Below are 20,335 nucleotides of genomic sequence, written 5' to 3'. Positions count from 1 at the left end.
ATGATTTACCAAAAGCAATCACTTGGCTTGCTGCTCTTTCCAGAGAGAATTAAAGAAGCTTCACTGAGTATGGTTGGAATGAATGTGGCAGAAGCAACAGCTATTAACACAGCACTTATACCTATCAACACATGCTCACTGATAGAGGACTTGGAAGTGCCATGTGACAACCTTTCCTCTCTGCCCAACATATAAGCATTCACAGCTAGGTTTGATTGTTTTGAGGTGAACCTGGGGTGGTTCATTTACTTTAACACTTAGCAGGATTATACAGAGGTGTAGGAGGTAGATCACTCTGGGATACTTCGGTCAACTGTATGGGCTCTTCTTTGACGATATTGTCCCATGAAAACATTGTGTTTTTAACTTTTCAGATTGGCAGAAAATACTCACATTAATAATAGAAATGTTGATTTGCCAATTTGTTATTCTGGCAAAGGGCAGCACACAATACAGTTTTCACCCCTGCAGCATCTCCAAGGTTATTCAGGCTTCATGAAACCAGCTGTGCACTGCAGACCCCCCATGCAGCGCAGGACACACAACTAATTAGTTTCCTTTTACAATTAATATGATTTTGTTCTAGAAAGTGACTGAAACTAAAGCCAGAAACAAATAGCGTTGAGTTTTAGAACAAGCCATGCTTGTGTTTTGCTGAGCTGTTGGGGGTATATGGACAATGGAAAGCTGGTTGGCTCTGTTTTAGACCAAAGATTTATAGTGAAATATCAGTACTAAAAATTGAACTGAAACAACTGGATTTCCACCCTACTAATTGTGGTTTATTTTTTAAAAAGCAGTTCACCTTCTGTTTGTATTTCTGAATGTTTTTGCATTTCTGTATGTTTCTATAAAAAGTTTACTTTTAAAAACCCCTCTAGAGTGGTACCTCGGTTTACAAACTTAATCCGTTTCAGAGGTCCGTTCTTAAACCGAAACCGTTCCTTACAGATCTGAAATGAAGTCTTCCCTTTACCCACAATGCAATGAGCTGTAAGTCAAGGAAAAACTTTACACCTATTTCTGCAGAAAGTTTCAAACCACTCAGAAGCTCCCTGAGGTCTTCCCAACATGAAATAAAATTAAACTACTCATTCTATTCCCGCCAGACCTTTATTTCAAGCAAGGCTCCCTACATGATTTATTGCAGTTGAAGAAAAAGAAATTATATCAGGAATCTAACAGTGACAGAGAGAAGCCTTTCAGAATATCTGGCTGATGTCTAGAACAATTACCATACTCTGAAGGGCTATGTCCACTAAAGAGCCCAGGCTTAAGCTGCATTCCCTGAAGGTCCAGGAAGAGGGTAAGGGGCAACTGATTTTCCTCTAGCCTTATTCATATTCTGCCAGTAATTTATGGTACTTGAAAAGTTTTTTGTTGTTAATTGCTAAACACAGTTTCACTTTTAAGAAGCTGAAAAATAAGAAGAGAAGCTCTTATCAGGCACCTTTAATAAACATGACACAAGTTAAAATTGACAGTTCAGATTCACTCACAGATAGGTAGCCGTGTTGGTCTGCCATAGTCAAAACAAAAAAAATTCCTTCCAGTAGCACCTTAAAGACCAACTAAGTTAGTTCTTGGTATGAGCTTTCGTGTGCATGCACACCTCTTCAGATACACAGTGTATCTGAAGAAGTGTGCATGCACACGAAAGCTCATACCAAGAACTAACTTAGTTGGTCTTTAAGGTGCTACTGGAAGGATTTTTTTTTGTTTTGACAGATTCACTCAGTAATCCATCTTTCTTTAGCAATTTCATAAAACACTGACCCCTCCCTACTAATCCCTTATTTATTTTCTAAGGCTGGTATCTGACCAGGATACTCTGAGTAGACCTATTGGCTATGATAAATCCACCTATTTCAGTGGGTCTATTCAGAGAATGATTTAGTCCAATATCACTCTTAATCTAATATTTCTCCCTGTAGGCACTCCTGCAAGCAACTATCAGTTGGAGAAATTATAAAACTCTTTCATCTTGTTTCCTGATTATTTGCTTTGAAACTCACAAATTTTGAGCTGTAGTCTGACATTTCAGGTCCACTTGGACTCAGCATGGCAGGTTTCTGTTACACCAGCTAAGTATAACATAAGCTACCTGCAATAGTATTCTGAAACACTGATAGGAAAACTAGCTTTCATTTTGTCAGTAGGTCACACTTATGTCAACCTTGCCTTTTCTTCTTCCAGGGCTGCAATTTCTTCCTGATGGTTTTTGGATGCTGAACCAAAGCTCATCCCTGACTTCAAATTCTACTTGCTTCAATGTGTTTGTCCCATGAAGTCTGTTTGGCTCTGTGTCATCCCATTTTATCAGCTCCCCCAGTAATCAGCTCCGGAAATAATTTGTTGTTTGCCTTCTCTGATGTTTCCCTCTTTTGTGCATATTGAAACGACAAAGCAATCAGACCCTCAAAGTCCAATTGAAAAATAATTGGAATCCAAAGTGGCACTAAATGTTATTTTCTAAATAAAACACATTCAATTACAGAACATGCAACTGTGGAACATTAAGAAAGATTAGTTAGCGTTTTAAAAAATGTATTAAATGTTCAAAGCCTTCATTATACGCAAAGGACAACGAACTCTCATTGGGCCAGGCAGGAGATGAAGAGAATGCAAAACAATGCAAACTCCACGTCCTATAAGCAAAATGGAAAGCTCTTTCTATATTGCATCTGTATCTTGTCCACCACATGCATTTTTGATTGGTTACACATGGAGTTTATAAATCATAATCTTTTGCCCGTACATTACAGTCAGGTGTCACCAGTTTTATCTCCTTTATTTACTTTTAATTAGCCACAAACAATCGCCTTTATTTTTTAAACATGGCAGCTTTGTATAATAATACCGTAAAGGTGTTCCAGAAACGTATAGAATTTACTGAACTGAAAAAGTGAAGGGGATATATTTAGAAATGGCTGCAATATTTAATAAACTGGAAACACCCATTTGGATAAGATCCATCTGGCTTAAGTACATGGTCTCTGGCACAATCTACTTCCAGCAGTGTTGGCTCCAGGTTTGAGGGCACAGTACCATTGGCCACCCCTATATACGTATGAGCACTGCCTGCCTTTCTGGGCAAAGGGGTGTGGGGAGCAGCAGTGGCAGAAGATTAGCCATCCTACAACAGGGCACTGGGAAGTGGGTAAAAAGATTACTCTTTCACCAGTCCATGCAGTGGTCGGTGTGCCTCTCAGCAGTACAAGCCTAATGGGAATATTTTTGCTCCTTGCTTCACAGCACTGAAAGGTGCACGGGCCAGCTGCACCCACTGAACATTTTAATCGCTCCCCAATGCCAGAGACAGTTGGGAGGATTGAAAGGGTGGCGTTTTCATTCACTGGAGATGCCTACTGCCCACTTCTCGACAAGCGGCAAGCACCCGAGTTCCAGGTGCTTTGGAAGAAATGCACAGGAGCAAAAAGTATTAAGAGTATGATTTCTAGGATCGATTCTTGTTATTAAAATCATACATGCTATTAAGTTTATGCCAGGGTAGATTCAGACAACTATTCTGTTACTTGCTAACCCCACCCCCCTTTGTATTTTAAGGAACCACATAGATAATGCTGAAAACCATTTCTGCAAGATGGTAGTAAAGGTGTGATATTAACCCCAAGGTTCCCAGGCCAATGGAGTGGACATGTCTTCTGCAAGACTCAGCTGCTGCAATCATGGAAACATTATATGATTGGCTTCCTGAAGCAGAAAGCATAGTACATCACCTTATGTCCCACCACATAGTCACTTCCATACGGGCTCCTCCAATAGCTCTTCTAAAAATGAATTTGGTCAGTGTGGGTACTATTCTGTTCCATAATATCTAGCATAATATCTACCTATCTATTCCACGAACTGAATTGAAAAAGTTCTGGTTATTCCTTAAATGCTTGTTTTAATACATGTAGCCATACTGTTTAACTTCTTTTATTTGCTTTTCATTGTATTATTGTACTGCTATAAGCCACCCTGGGACCTTACTGTGAATGACAGGCAGGAAATCAAACAAACAAATACGCTTCAAAAAATTACTGCTTTCAATTTTTCTTGTATTAGAATATATGTTTATGGTTGTAAACCACCTGGGTTTAAAGGTGATATATTAATATTTTTATAAATAACTATTGTTATATGCCGTTAGCGTATGATACTTAGCTCATCACACAGTGGTTGTTTTTTTAAAAAAGAAGTTGCATTCTAAAAATGGTATCCATGATATGTGACAAAGTAATAATAAAGAGAACAGGTTATTACACTGATTGTCTAAATCAACTGCCTAAATCTATTTTGGAATGGCAGAGAATGCAATCATGGTGGGTGCGGAATGAACTGGGCAGGATGTCATTCTGAAAGTGTGCCTGATCTAGAGATCAATATTCATAGTCAGACAAAGGTCAAGTTTAAATAGCCAGTGGATAAGACAAAGCATGGCAGAATGTGGGAAGCTAATTCACAAAACAGGAACAGTGAGGAATTGTTCTTTGATTGCTTAGCATGGGTCAGATTCCCACACCTCCTCAGCTGGTAGTTGAAGGAGGAAGTGCTGATTTGGCTTATCAGACACCACAGCTCCTTCAGCCACTGGGGGTACAGTACTTCACTGGCATAAGCAGAAAACACAGCAATCATTATTCAAGTCCCCCTGCCTGTCTGATTTTTGACAGATTTCCTTCTAGGATTACAGATACCTGTTTTTTTATTATTATTTAAGCCTCTAGTACTAGTTTCAACTCTTGTATTGCAGTCCTTAGAACTAATGAAACAACTAAAGACACAGAGTAACTCCATATACTCAGAATGTAGTAAGGTTATTTATTGCCTCTTATTGCTGTGTCCTGCCTTTTTACAGCAATCAGACAGGATGATATGATGACCATTATTTAGAGCCTGGTGTTGCATCAGTAAGTAAGGATACAACTCACAATCACAGGAACTCCAAAGCCACTCCAAATAGTGGCTAGAAATGGTGGCCTGGGGTTTCCCAACTCTATCAAAGCGGAAATCTCCAGAGAAAGGCACTGGTGCCTGTGTGTGGTCTGGATCTGAAAATGAGCCTTTGTGCTCACAACTGTTTATTGGGATTTATTCTAATAAGTCAAACAATGCAACAGATGCACACATAAACTTCAGCACACATAATGGACTCTGAACAAGAAAGAATCAAGATAATCCTGTTTCACACAATAAGAGCTGCCACGTCAGTACTTAGCAGCAAAGTGAGGGTCTAAGCAAACACAACTCTGGACGGGAGCCAATTCCACTGCATGGACAGTCCCAGCCAACAGAGAAAATGTAAAATTAAACACATAGATCTGGGAGACGGTGCTTCGATGATTTGCTTTAGGGGCTCATTCCTTCAATTTACACACAGAAAAAAGCTGACCAACAAAAAAAGGCAAGCACTACAGAGCTTAATTGACTTATTTTGTTAGCCATTTTCACATTCTGCTTGGTATGTTGTGGATTTATTTTTTTATTTTTATTTTTGCAGACAAACAAACTGTAATTTTCACAGAAGCATACATGAAAAAATTTCTGCCCTGAGGCTCATATTCAAGAACAATGGCACCATCTCATCTACTCCAGCTAATACAATCATGTGTAGAGGCAAAACCATAAGATTGCAAGTAACTGTGATGGATTCACCTCAACCTCTGTTATATAAGACTTAAGGGTGGGAAGCTGAATCCCTCTCTCCCAGGGTTTCATTATCCAGGAATGGTTTTCTATCTAGATTTATACATTCTTGCCTGGAGCCTACAGTTCTCACTCCTTATATCCTGAGACAGTAACAATAGAGAGCAAAAGGAGATGCTGCCTTTTTTTCTGGAGACACCAATAATTCAAATGCATTATGCCACTGCCATCAATGTGATTACACACAGACTGCACAATGAAATAAAGCCCGGCCTTCTATAGAATTACAGCTTGATTTCAGCTGACCCTCTGAGTTACAGGAAGCCACTCCATCTCAAAGCCAGGCCGTTACAGAAGAGTGTAAAATCACAAATCAACTTTGGGGAGGCTAAATGACATTTGCCATTCTCCTTGTGTTATACACAGTCTGAGCATAGTTGAGATGTATTGTTCATACACGCAGCCTGCGCTTAATAGTCATTTCACACAAGACCAATTCCCCACTTGGAAGTCAGTTCCATGTAAGAAATTGCATGACTCACACATGAAAAGCATCTCAGGGCCAACCTAGAGACTACTTTTATTACGTGGTTAGCAACCATGACTGTGTTTATTTTTTTAAATAATCCTTCCTAGGTGTGGGACTGCTCATACTGATTGAGATTGCAGTGCATGGGGAGAACAGGGGAGACAGCAATTGATGCCAGTGGGCAACAGCTTCAGGTCTCCCCTGGGAAGGTATTCAATTCTGCTTTCACCCCAAACATAGAAAACAGCAGCCTGCAAACAACCCTTTGGACAGGGCCAAAGTCAAGGCCAAGCATGGGCGTAATAGTGTACTGATTCAATGGCAACAGCCAATCTACTCTGTAGCCCATAACTCCAGGCCCCCACACCAGGAAAAGGGTACTAATTATTCCAGTCAATGTTAATAGGACAGTGCACACAAGACTGAAAAGAGAACAGGATTAGGTGGAAGTTAATTGATCTGATACATACAGGATTAAAGGCAGATAAGGAGTCTGCACATTTTCTAATATTCATTGTGCATAAGGGCCGCTGTCCAACAGAATATATTTCCCATAGTTCCAAGCATATCTGGATGCTTGCTGCTTGAAACCTGAGACCTAGAGTGTCATGAACTGGCCGGATGCAGAGGAGCGGTGGGAGGTACCTGTTGGGGAACCCTCAAGGCAACCCCCAAGGGAAGAAGGCTCCGAGTCAGGGGATTGGAGGTGGGACGACAATTAGTGATCAGAGGGAGAACAGGGAGCAGACTGGGAGGAAGAGGTGTTGGAAGCTGAAAAAGTAATAGGATTATGTGAGCAAAAGAAGGCTGTGGGAGAGAGCAGTCCAGAACCAGAGGCAGAAGAGGAGGTTAGGGAAGCTGGGGGCCAAGAGGCAGAAATGAGTTAGGCTGGTAAGGAAGCCAAGCTGTCTCCTGATCCTCTTGTGACCAGCTCCACTCCCTGCTGGTCTCCCAGAACCCAAAGAGGTATGATGAGGGAGAAGCAAAGACAGGCAAGACGACAGAGCCTCAGATTGCTTACGAAAGAACTGGGGGAAATGAATCCTTAGGGAGCTGTAGGAAGACAGGGGCCTTCAGGCATCACAACTCCCTCATAGGGGCAAGTTCTACTGGGAAGAGTTACTGTGCTGACTAGGCCTGGTTCTGGACTGCATTGTTTCTTTGAATAAAGAGTTAACTTCACTGAAACCATGTGAGTTATTGCTGACCTACTCCTGGCACCCTCCCCTGTCATACAGCTGCCAAGATCCTTCCTTGCCTCTCTCCACAAACTTCTAGGGGCTAGCAGGGCAAAACAAAGCATTTCGAAGGGAACTTGGACTCCTTTATTTCCAAGTGGGCATGCATGTAGTATGTGCCTAGTTTTGTGTATCCTACCTGAAATGGACCTAGGAATGCACCACAGAAATCCATTTGAAACTCACCCACTCCCAACTTCAGCTCTGCCCCATTACTAAATGCTAGTATAATCCAAAGGCAGCAACAGCGATTCTATGGTTGCTTCCTAAAACAACCACAGTAAATTTATTTATTTAAAATAGCTCTAAGCCACCATTCACTGCAAGTGATCTCAGGGCAGGGTACAAGGAATAATTTAAATACATTATCAATAGAATGAATAGTTAGAGCAGATAAAACTAATCAATAAAATAGGTAAAGGTAAAGGGACCCCTGACCATTAGGTCCAGTCGTGACCAACTCTGGGGTTGTGGTTCTCATCTTGCTTTATTGGCCAAGGGATCCGGTGTACAGCTTCCGGGTCATGTGGCCAGCATGACTAAGCTACTTCTGTCAAACCAGAGCAGCACACGGAAACACCATTTACCTTCCACGGGAGCGGTTCCTATTTATCTACTTGCACTTTGACGTGCTTTCGAACTGCTAGGCTAGCAGGAGCAGGGACCGAACAACAGGAACTCACCCCTTCGCAGGGATTCTAACCGCTGACCTTTCGATCGTGGTTTAACTCACAGAGCCACCCACATCCCAGATCAATAAAATAAGTGCCTTACACTGAGTTAGGCTTCTGGTCCATCTAGCTCAGTACTGCTTGCACTGACTGGCAGTGGCTTTCAAGAGTTTAATACAAAAGTCCTCCCCACCCAACCTAGAGATGTATTTGGGACCTTTGGCATACAAAATATGGAGCTCCCCCACGTAATGAACACCAATCCTATTCCAATAATGAAGGCATTTTGATAAGTGCCCAGCTTGTCCAAGGAAGCTTATACAGTATGAGAAAAGTGCCTTCTCAATAGTGTATCAATGATAGTGTTATCAGCACTATCATCATCACACATTTTTCATTCATTGCTTTGTATTTGGGTAGGTTCTGAAATTACAGCCCGACCTTTTCCAAATCCTAAAAATAATCCTCTTTATTCCTTTTAAATTATAGCATCAGCATAGTTTCCAGAACTGTATCAGATCATATGTATTTATACTGAAAGAGCTGAGAAACCACACGCTTGTACTTGGCTTGATTTTCATTAAAAGGAAACATTTATACTGAATAAAGAAACAGAAGACCACAGAGCAAGAAAAATATAAACAGCTAAAAAGATTGGATTGGCAAACTCTGTCCAAAATATATTCACCCATACCTTTGATGGCGACGTTATCAGTAGGGCCTTATTATCACCTCTCAGAATGTACATAAACCAGCCCAATTTCAAAGCCTGTGTGACTTAACATGAAATAATGTATTTTGACTTCCTCTTATGCCTGCCAATCTTCCACCCCCTCTTTTATGACACACACCATTGCCTTGGTGTCAGTAACATACATAAGAAATAATATTTTCTTTCTGAAGAAGACCATGTAAAGCAGCCTTTATGCTCCAGCTCCCAGCTTACTCTGAAATGCTGGTAGTGACTCCTCCGCACTTGAGTGCCCTGACAAATTCCCTTTTGGGCTGGCAATCCTCAGAGTTGGAAGATAACCATAATCTGATGCATAATCTCTTTCCTGCTGTCTTCTGGATGTACAAAAATAGCCCAATTTTGTCCAACAAGGAGAGACGAGCAATCACGGCAGGAAGATTGGATTTTAGATGGTAGCCTTGCCCAATTGCATAACCTTTCATGAGCACAGCAGAATCAAATTTGCTGGTACGAAATGGTTCATGCTGTGTGGGGGTTACTACTAAGTGAGGACAGCACTGCCAGATTTATCCTGAGAATGAATGTGTTGCCAAGAATATAGATCATTGCATACATCTTTGCAAAATATGAGCTGTGCAAGACTATCTCTATATCTTGAGGAGGAGCTTTGATAAAGACATGACATTGAAGTGATGGAGAGAGGGAGTGCTTTCTGAGCAATTCAGACAACACAGCAGAAGCTTGAGGTAGGGAGAGGGATGGGTGGAAGAAGAGAGCAATGAAGGTTTCACCAGACAATATTTCATTTGAAAGTCTAACCTCATTATACCTGAAAAATGGGATAACCCCCCCTCCATTTCCAATCCTCTTGTTAGGAAATCTGCTTAATAATTTAACCTCAGTTTCTTACTATTCCCCACTTTATTTACACTCTCCCATGTCCTACCAGGCCAACACAGGTATATAGCTCATAAAAACCCCATTTTCCTGGAAGTAAACTCCACTGAACTCAACAGAACTTGATTTTCAGTAGATAGGACTGTACTCTTAGACATTAACAACTATGTTCCATCAGCCTACATCCCAACATTCTTCTAATGTACTCTATGTGTGGCTTCTCTGAGTCCTCATCTGGAGGCTTCAGCTGGTGCAAAATGCTGCAGCTAAACTGCTGGTGGGGCCAATCTTATTGCTAACACATCTTATTGCAGTTCTTATGGCAATGCAGTTCTTATGGCAATTAATAAAACAGGGCTTACTTTTGACTAAATACCCACAGAATTGTGCTTAGTTGTTTTTTTCCAGTGATTTGTGTGTCTTTTGCCAGTCTCATATCAGGCTGGAAGAAATCAGAATGTTCTACAATGTATTAAATTGTCATTGAAATCTCCAGGCAATGCTACAGATATCCATAGACAGGTTGCTAATCCTAAATGTATCACAGATAGAGGGAATTTATACAATTTCTAAACTGTCTTGCAATGATTACATATTCACTACTGCCTCACTCACCACCAGAAGAGCATTTTCCTTTCAAAGCAACAGTATTAGCATAGAACACTCCAACTGATGCTGTGTTTGTCTGAGCTAATAAATCTCTTAAATTGGGAGAAGGAAGATTAGGAATTTGAATTTTATCCAAAAAGGCTTAAATCATCTGCTCAGTGAGAATTTTCTCAGAGGTTTGCCCCTGGGGACTGAAAGAGGATTTCCAGAAACCCTTTCCATCTACAACATTCAGTCTGGGATTTACACAATGACAGCAAATGGTTCTCAAAATTACTTCTGTGTTGGACTTCTTCATATATAAATTGTGCGTGCATTTAAAAACAACAACAGCCAGCCATGGTTCCAATCAGAAAGCAATCGTAGCATGCTGCAAAAGTATCATAATCCATCATTTGTCATGCTAAACACAGAAACATTATGCCCAACTCTCTGAGCAGAGCTCCTGTTGTCTGTAGAAAATGCAGTATGCTAGAATGACATTGTTCGTTTTAGACAATGACTACTACTCTCTCAACATCTGGGCACATCCTCTGACAGTCCTTCCAACACATAACTTATAAGTCAAAATTCTAAAGCACGCCATAGACTAGTTATGTGTTCACAGCGAGGTATCACTTCACTTTGTCAACGTGGGGGCCCTCTAAATGTTGTTGGACTACAACTCCCACCAGCCCTACCCAGAATGGAATGCTGGCTAGGACTGATGGGAGTTGTAGTCCAACAACATATGCAGGGCACCAGACTGGTGACGGCTGATGGTATCCTTATATATTTGTGAAATAGTTGGCTGCTATTCTTACTATAAAAGGGGAAAATGACTTTCAAAGCCTATTAGTGGCAAATTGTGTACTACTACTTCATCCTCCCTCCCTCCCTCCTCCATTCCCAACTGAATCTGAAATCTAAAATTGTGTGCCTAAGGCCCAGCAAGATTCTCACGATGCTACTATTCTTGTCCTATCAGACACCTTCTGATGAACACTACATTCCACTCTCAGCAGGGACACTAGCAACTTGGCAGATTTAAAGTTGCAGGCTTACTTAGCAGTGGGCACTGTTGATGCTGGCATCCTGCCCTCCTCACTTCCTTACTCCTATGAGCTTTGAGGTAGAGGGGAAGCCAGAATGTTTAGTCTGCCTGGCACATTCCTGGATTGCTAAAATAAATAGAAGATTATTAATGGAGCTGCTTTTCCTCAGCAACGTCGCCAGGAGATGCCAAAGTTATCAAGTGCCTCCTGAAGAATGTCGGGAGCTCTGTGGGGTACGGTCCAGAGTGACTCTTTATATAAGCAAACTCTCCCCCCCCCACTTTGGAGGGAACATAGATCTCAACTGCTAACCCAGGTTTTAGCTGCAGAAGTTTTGTAGCCTCAATTCAGAAGACTTCCCAAAAAATAGCTGGCTTGGTGTAAAAGAAATAAGACTGAGCTTTTCTCTGCCACCAACTCCCCAAATAGTTTTGGTCAAGTCACTCAGTGGCTGCATTCAAATGTAACGATAAGCCCAAAGCTTTTGACTGATCGTGGTTTTAGGGATGAGAAGTGTGCTGCTGCATGCTGCCCCATACACTGTAGGTCCCAGTTTGCTCTTCTGTGGGATAAACAACTTGACTTTCTGTTATGAACAGGGATTGTGGTATGTGGCTTCTTAAAAAATAGACTACAGCAGGCAGAGCAATCTAATCCCCTGGCCTTCACCAGCAGCAGAGCCCCACTGGAAAGCAGTGCCCCCAATGCATTTGCCTAAGTGGTGAGTGCAATTGTCAGCAGTATCCCTGCTGAAAGGAGTCAAAAGAAACTACTGAAACAGGCTGTTTTGGGGTGGGTAAGGGGCAGCAGGATGCTGAGCCAACCTTGTTGCCATCACATGGTGGCATAGAGTTCAATCTAGGACTCTTTGCCGTACTGGCCTGGTAGCAGTGGGGATGTGAATGTGTCAGTGGATATGCCACTCTATTAAACCCGATTGTGGTTGTCCAGGGGGTTAGATTGCATTTGAAGGTTGGCTAGTTATCTTTTTAGGCAGCATCAAACTATGATCCCTGGTTTGGTTGTAATGGGAAGCCAAGGTTTACAGGTTTGTTTATTATGCCATATGAGGAGCAAAGTGAGAGTGATCAGCCAGCATCAGTTACAATAAACCAAAAAGTATGGCTCATCATTATGCACAAACAGTCATTTACAGTGGTACCTTGGGATAAGAACTTAATTCGTTCCGGAGGTCCATTCTTCACCTGAAACTGTTCTTAACCTGAGATACCACTTTAGCTAATAGGGCCTCCCGCTGCCGCCACTCTGTTGCTGCATGATTTCTGTTCTCATCCTGAAGTAAAGTTCCCTAACCCGAGGTACTACTTCAGGGTTAGCAGAGTCTGTAACCTGAAGCATCTGTAACTTGAAGCGTCTGTAACCCAAGGTACTATCGTACTCTTCTCTCCCTTTGAAAGATAGAGATAGTAAGACCACACTGTCTTTCAAAAATGTATGCATACATATGACAATTACAGTAATGATGTAAAATTAATCTCAGATAAGATGTGATGACCGACCTCAATCTACTTCAAGAAGACGTTTTTACCTAAAACATGAATTCTGAAAGTATTTCAAAATCTTCTCAAGGATGCAATTTGAAGTGCCTTTTCTAGTAGCCACTAAATCTTTACATGTCCTTTGTCCTTTGGAATTGAAATCATTAACAGATATACAGAGAGCAAAGTGACTGCTTTTTAAAAAAATATATGTTTTTTTCTCCATCTGCTTGATCTCATCTCACTATTTCTACACCGAATGCTAGTGTTTTACATGGCATTTGGGACTTTCACAGCATCTAGAATGGCATTTTGGGGGAAAGCCAGTAATAGCAACATGTATTAGCAGTATGTAAAGGAAATGCCCTCCTCTCAGTAGTGAAGGAAAGAACGTCCAGGCCAGAGGTGATCCTTTGGTTTCCATGAACTTGTAGGTGGTTCTGCATATGACAACTTTCCATGCATCCCTGCTGAGTCTTCATGGATCAGCTTGATGAGTCTCAGCAACCAGGAGAGGTCTGTGTGCCTCTTACATTCACTCCCTGCAAACTTCATAATAATAAAGTGATACACTATACCGTATCCCTTTTCCCATTTCACCCTTCACTGGATCATTTTATGCATCTATTCCCATTGCTAATTCAAACTAATTAAAATATAAAATGGAATAATTTGTGCAATTTCAAAGCTCCCTTCTCCATATTGTGAGTTATGTTTCTTTTCTGTTAGCGCCCAGCGTGAACAATTCCCCTTCCTCACCGGCTGACTAGCCGCCAAACTCATTTACTGAAAAGCCTCTAACAGTACAGTACTGAAAAGGAATAGGAAAGGAAGTCCTGATAGAGAGAGAACAAGGAGTCTGGGGTTTGCTTTTAAATTTCATAGTTGAGCACTTTTTGAATTGGGCAATGGGACATTTCAGCTTTGTCCTTTAAGTAATTACCTGACTTGAGAATATAGTTTCCTACCTTGTTATTCTTATTCTTATGAAAAGGGAGGGAGAGTGACAGTAAAAATGGATCTGTTTATCACTTTCTAAACCAGCAGCTGCTAGTCAATGTGTGTTTTCATATATCCCAGTGGGGAACTATGTCCTCTAGGCCTCCACATTTGGCCCACCAGGTCATTTTGGTCAAGCCACACCCTTAACAAGGCTGCTATTTATTCAGGTTACCATGGAATGTGTAACTAAAGTTTTAAAATGTTCAATTTCAAAAATAAGAATAAACAGAGCAATACTACAGTTGTTTCCTGCCCCCCTCCCATACATCACAAGCACAGCACCATTTAAGTGGTGTCATGGTCCGAGTGTTGGACTAGGGCCTGGGACATAAGGGTTCACATCCCCACTCAGCCATGAAGCTTACTGGGTGACTTTGAACTTGTCACCGGCTCTCAGCCTAACCTACCTCACAGAATTGTTGTGAGGATCACAGGAAAAGGAGTTGAGCCCTACACTTATCTTGCAGGAAAGGTGGAATATAAACACATTAAATAGGTAAATAAATTAAATTCAAATAGAAGAAGAAAGCTGTTAAGGGGAAAAAACCCTTCCTTTAAAAAATGTAAGTTCTGTATGCTAATATTTTCAGTTTGCTTCCCACTTCTGCTCCTAAGAAATTATATTCATATGCAGAAATCAATAGGGTGTTGCAAATTCAGTATTTATGAAGTCTTCAATGAAAGGGACTTCCTGCTTACTACTGTTTCCAGGTCCCACAACTTGAGATGGAAACTTTCCCTTGCATTTAAACCAGGGGTAGGCAACCTAAGGCCCAGGGGCTGGATGCAGCCCAATTGCCTTCTAAATCCGGCCCGTGGACAGTCCGGGAATCAGCGTGTTTTTACATGAGTAGAATGTGTCCTTTTATTTAAAATGCATCTCTGGGTTATTTGTGGGGCATAGGAATTCATTCTCCCCCCCCCCCCAAAAAAAATATAGTCTGGCCCACCACATTGTCTGAGGGATGGTGGACTGGCCCACGGCTGAAAAAGGTTGCTGATTTAAACAAAGAACTGCCCCATCCTCTAGGAAATAGGGAAGTGGGTGGGTTGATTTTGAAAGCAAAAAATGTGCCCAGGTGAAGAGAAATAAAGAACCCTCACCCTACTTGCTGCTATTAGCACTCCACAACCTCTCATCCTAATTTCTTTTTCCCTGAGCCAGAACAGACAATAGGCATGGTCCTGGCTGAAAGAAATGCATCTAGGGAGAGGGGGTGTAAGCCACAGAAGTGTAAAGAGTTACAAATTATTCACCCACCCACTTTGCCAACTCCATCAAGCTTTTTCCTCCATCAGCTGTTACCAGGCAGCAGTCAGTTCTGTCAGGTTACAGCACAGGGAGGGAAGGGAAGCAGTGTTGCCATCTTCTCAGTTGCTGGTCAGCACCATCTGCTTCCCACATCAACTGTCACCTGACATTCGCCATTTCACCAGCCTATAGCAGAGGGGAAGAAGCGCTTCTCCATTGGATCTGCTGAGAGACCAGACATCTTTGGCTCCTCTCCTTGAACATTTCCTTTCCAGCTAGTTGTTAAGTAAACTTTGTAAGGGGATCTGTGGTCCTGAGTTTGCACCTCCCTTTCAAACGGCTTTTCCTTTTGTTTTGTGTATTTTGTCTACCTGAGGGCATGAAACTGTCTTCTTATTTATCTTGTAAACTGCTCTGAGAGCCCTTTGCAGCCAAGCAGCAGCGTAAAAATACTTCAAATTATAAACAAATAAAAGTGGGCACCCAACTGTCTTTTCAAAGTAGTTTTGTGTTTAAACATGTGGAACTGCTGCTGTTAGGGTTTGACTTGGTTTTTAGAAGAATGACAATAGCAGCTGTAAGTTAAATGTATGAGGTTGCATTAAAGTGCCTTGTTCTCATTTTGCCAGAGAAAAGGGGAGAAATAAGTAAATCAAAGCAGTCACAGTACAGTGGTACCTCTGGTTGCGAAAAGAATGCAACCTGCAGCGGTGCGTCTGCGCATGTGCGGGTTGCGATTTGCCACTTCTGCGCACACACGTGATGTCATTTTGCGCTTCTGTGCATGCGCAAGCGCCAAAACCCAGAAGTAACGCTTTCCAGTACTTCCGGGTTGCCGCGGGACGTAACCTGAAAGAACGTAACATGAAGCGGACGTAACATGAGGTATGACTGTATACCAAATCCCAGACATGCATCCATCCTATACATTTAAAGCACATGGTTTTTGCCAAAGAATCAAGGGAACTGCAGTTTACCCAGCAGAGAGCTACAATTCCCAGCACTCATATCAAACTACTGTTCCCATGATTCTTTGGGGAAAGCTATGTGCTTTAAATGTATGGTGTGGATGTGACTCAGGTGGTTGTAGGGAAAAAACATGGATTTTAAGTATTCTCCATTGTGAAAAGCCAAAGCCATTTCACCATTACTTCTGCATTGGCATTGGTAGAAACTATGCTTCCCTTATGAGAAAGCTAGAATCATTTCAGCGTGGTGACTGCTGATCGGACAATTAAACAACAGGAATGTGTTAAAAATGGAAAAGGAAATGAACATCAAGGCAAGTTCATGCTGGGAACCTTGGGGCTCAGATAGGCAGGTGGGAAAGGATTAAGCGGGGAATTAAAAGTGAGTAATTCTAAACAACATTAAAAAGAGAGACCGAAATGCTGCATAAAGCATTGCACTTTCTGAAAAGCCAGTGCACTCAGAGCAAAGACATTAATTTCTGCTAGAATAAATTCATGTTGGATTTTCCTCATTCAAAAGGAGAAAACCAGCTTTAACCTCTCATCCCCTCAATCACGTGTAGTTTGCAAAGTATGTGATAATATTAAACACAGACAAACACACAGCCATGCGGTTTGAAAGACAGACGCAGAGCTTACAGTAATACTTTGCTGAATGGCCCCTGTTGAATAGACAATAATGTCCATGGGATATTGTGATTGTGTGCACACGTGTGCAAATTGAGTGACAATTCAGAAATGTCCTAAGATTGACTTAGGCAAGGACAAGTGCTAGAGCTCTTAAAATCAGACAAATTATCTGCTAGCAGAGAAAAATGGAGCAGTATGTTATCCCACCTGCTTATGCTCTTTTTTTAGATCAATTAAAAGTAATTAAAACGTCTTGCTTGTCAGGTAGCTTCTCTTAAATGACCTCAGACTAATTTTAGCCAGATTTCTCTATTACGTGTAAGTGATTACAGGAAAAAGAGAACCTGGAAGTTTAATCTAAAAGTCGAATGCCATAATGAGAGGGGAAAGGGCAGTAATGAGCCAACAGGAGCATCCTTCTTTGCCAATCCCTCTCTAACCAAGGACTTCCTCAACAAGAAGCCATACCAGCCCAGTTTTCATCCCTATAAGGCAGCAGCAACATCCTTGTAGTCACTGATCTGTATCTTGAAACTGACAGTGGAAATTATATCCTGCTAAGCCTATTCGATTTTTTAGTCCTCTTCGATACACTTGATCATGAGGTGACATGAAAGTAGGACTTGACAGGAGTTAGGACTGACTGCTCTTGAGTGGATCCGCTCACACAGTAAGATCTGTCCTCTGCGCTTCCTAGGGGGATCCATCTTGTTCACACTTTGGCCTACTATGCACACTGTGTACAGCTTTTTTTCTTTTTTAAATGAACCCAGTGTCTTCTGTGAAGCTGGAAATACCTTCTTAGAGGACTGGGTCCCTTCTAAAGAGCAGGAGTGACTGCACGGCATCCTCATCACACTGGGAAACCAGGTCCACTACTGCCCCAAAGTTTTTTTATCGGGATAATGCAGTTCTCAAGCCACCCCTGTCATAAGATTAATTTCCTGTAGTTTAGTTTCTTCTAAACTAGTGTTATGGGGAACCTGTGGCCCTCCAGATGTTGTTGGACACCAGCTCTCATCAATTGCAGCCAGAATAGCCAGTGGTCAGGAATTATAGGAGTTGTAGTCCAGCTGGTATCAGTCAGAAGACTCCATGATATCTTTCTGGATATCTGCTTTGGCCTCTTCTACATTTGTGTGAACAGTAGTGGAGTGGAGTAGTGCCATGGCACTAGACTCCCAACATTGCTGACGCCGCTGCTTACTGGGGTGGGGGTGGATGGGCAGGGTTAGGCAGGGGTGAGATGGACTGCTGCTTTTAAGGGATCCATTAATTCTACTCAAAACTATTTCAACGCTGCAGGTGGGTATGCTCAGAATCTGAAAATGTTCATTTTAATTTCCACTCAAGGGGAAACATTTGTAAATGCAGGTTTCTGACCCAATTACAATTCTTTTTTTTTCTTTTGCACAGCTACACAAAGTGCAGATTTATTTAAATTCTGAACTGTGTGTACATGACCAGTAAGTGCCTTAACATCTTGCCTTAACACAGAACTTGGCAAGATTGGAAAAGGTATATATAGGTATTTCATTTTTTTAAAGTATGCCTTGAATTCCATTAAGATGAGAGAGCCTATAGCTTCAGCTCTCAATACATAAGCCAAACCGTTACTTTTTTAAAGCCTGTTCCAACTGCAATCAATCTCAGCCTTATGTATTCCACCCATCCAGCATAATCATTATCAGAAGAGATATCTCACCGGAATGGGTGTAAACATTGAGCAAAATATATTTGATTAACTTAACAACAACAGAGCTCCCTGGTTTCAGTGCAGCAACTATATTCAGGATCATGTATAGAAAACCATCTGGAAAAGCAGTTTAACTTCAAATTTAAAATGGTTTGCGTTTTACCCTCCTCATTTTATTTCCCAGCTCTTTCCATCCTTATGCATTTCTGCCGGTTCATCTCACTTCTTTTCAGGACACTAGGAACATTTATGGCCTTCCTGATCAATTGATGGCCCTTCTTTACTTTTCTTAGCCCTCAACCCAATCCTAAATGCTTGTAAATCATCTGGGCATCTAGCATTTACTCCTTGTCCAACCCCCCCACCCCACCCCCATGCCGGACTCACCAGCCAGAAAATCCAGCTGAAACACAAAGCTGTTTTCATGGGACTTACACATTTTAGGATTATAGGGCACAGAGTTTCCTTACAATTTACTTCCAGAGGCTCCTGTGCCTCTGTGGCTCCTGACACTAAAACATTTGCTAGGCAATTACTTCACAACCAGCAAAGGGTGCTCTGAGAGGTGACCAAAAAATAGATACACACATGACAACAGCTTTCTTTACAATAAATTCTGATAGTGTGGTGTGGAACAGTAGTGTAGCAGTGGGCCAATAATAAAATTAAGAACATTTGTCCTAGGAAATATGGTCTGGAGCATTTCCCAGGTAAGAGGTACAAACTGTCCAAATTTCAGAAAAAGATGATTTAGAGCAGTTTAGAAATTGGAGGCAGGTGGTACGGTACATCATGCAGAGTCAAGGCCAAGTCACACAGTAGGGCTCTAACTCCACACAGACAGCAGAAAGCAATAGGCTCCACCTCTGGTCATATGAGCACTCATGGACAAATCTACAAGATGCACACACAAGGCAATTGCAGCTCAATGGCTCTTGTATAAATCTAATAGCATCTACTTGCAAGATAGCAATGATTCTCCTCTCCCTTTAGCCCAGGTGTCCAGCAGACTTCCACTGGAGGGCAGGGGAAGTTGGATTTTAATTCAGGTCTTTCAAGTGGCTTCTCACATGGAGGCCATAAAGGAAGAAATGTGGTCTGCCAAGAACAAGCAAACTGGAGCAGTAGTGCTCAAGAAAATAAATTTAACAACTAGTGTTCTGGGAGATACTGACGACAACTTGCCCTGAGTACTGTACATTCATCCTCAGACTAGCACTAAATCTTGAAAATGTACAACACATACTGTATTTTCAGAAACCCCTGAAGAGTGGAGCAGCAACATTAGTCAATTAACTGAACCGATTAATTGATTAAGCATTTTGTGTTGTGTTTAATAAAAGTGTTGCAAGAAATAAGCTCCAAGGAACAGCATTATTTGCCTTGAAGGAAAAGAAAAAGGATTGTGTGTGTGTGTGTGTGTTGTGGGAGAAAATCTGGGCCCAGAGAGGCACTGAAATTCAGTTGTTGGTTTGCCGTTTAGTATCAGGATGATTTTGCACCATGCAGTAAATAAGATACAATAACCAACCAACATTTACAGTAGTGGCAAGTCTGATGGGACAGAGCCACCAAGCCACCTTCTTGACATTAGTTCAGCCTACTTGAATCTGCTGGAGTAAACAGGAGGAAGTATAAATGGCTATTAGCAACAACAGCTAAATGGAACTTCCATAAGCAGAGGGAGTGTATCTCTGAATACTAGCAGCAAGACTGCAAAGAATGTAAGGGTAAAATAATATCTTGGACTCTGCAGATGATATAGTGAGCCGGAAAGTTTATTTTATCACACTTTTAATTTATCTTTATAATTCTTTTTATTCATAAACATATTCAATCAGATAATCCACCAGTTAATTGTCTAAAACTCATTTGAAATGAACCAAGATTTATTTACAGCCCTGGTAAAGAAAAATATTTATTTGCTATATTTTCAGATTGAGACTGAAGCACTCCTATGC

At 41.5% G+C, this 20,335-nt stretch overlaps 1 protein-coding gene across 2 annotated transcripts in view; it reads right to left on the bottom strand.

Annotated features, from left to right (window-relative positions):
* PLXNA2 (plexin A2) overlaps nucleotides 1–20,335 on the bottom strand; it is a 392,250-nt gene that overhangs the window by 203,790 nt on the left and 168,125 nt on the right. The window lies entirely within an intron of this gene.

The sequence above is a fragment of the Podarcis melisellensis genome (genome assembly GCF_964234715.1).
Source record: "Podarcis melisellensis genome assembly, chromosome: 6".
NCBI classification, from domain to species: domain Eukaryota; kingdom Metazoa; phylum Chordata; class Lepidosauria; order Squamata; family Lacertidae; genus Podarcis; species Podarcis melisellensis.
Note: the sequence above shows the minus strand (reverse complement) of the source record. Positions and strands in the feature narration are given on the sequence as shown.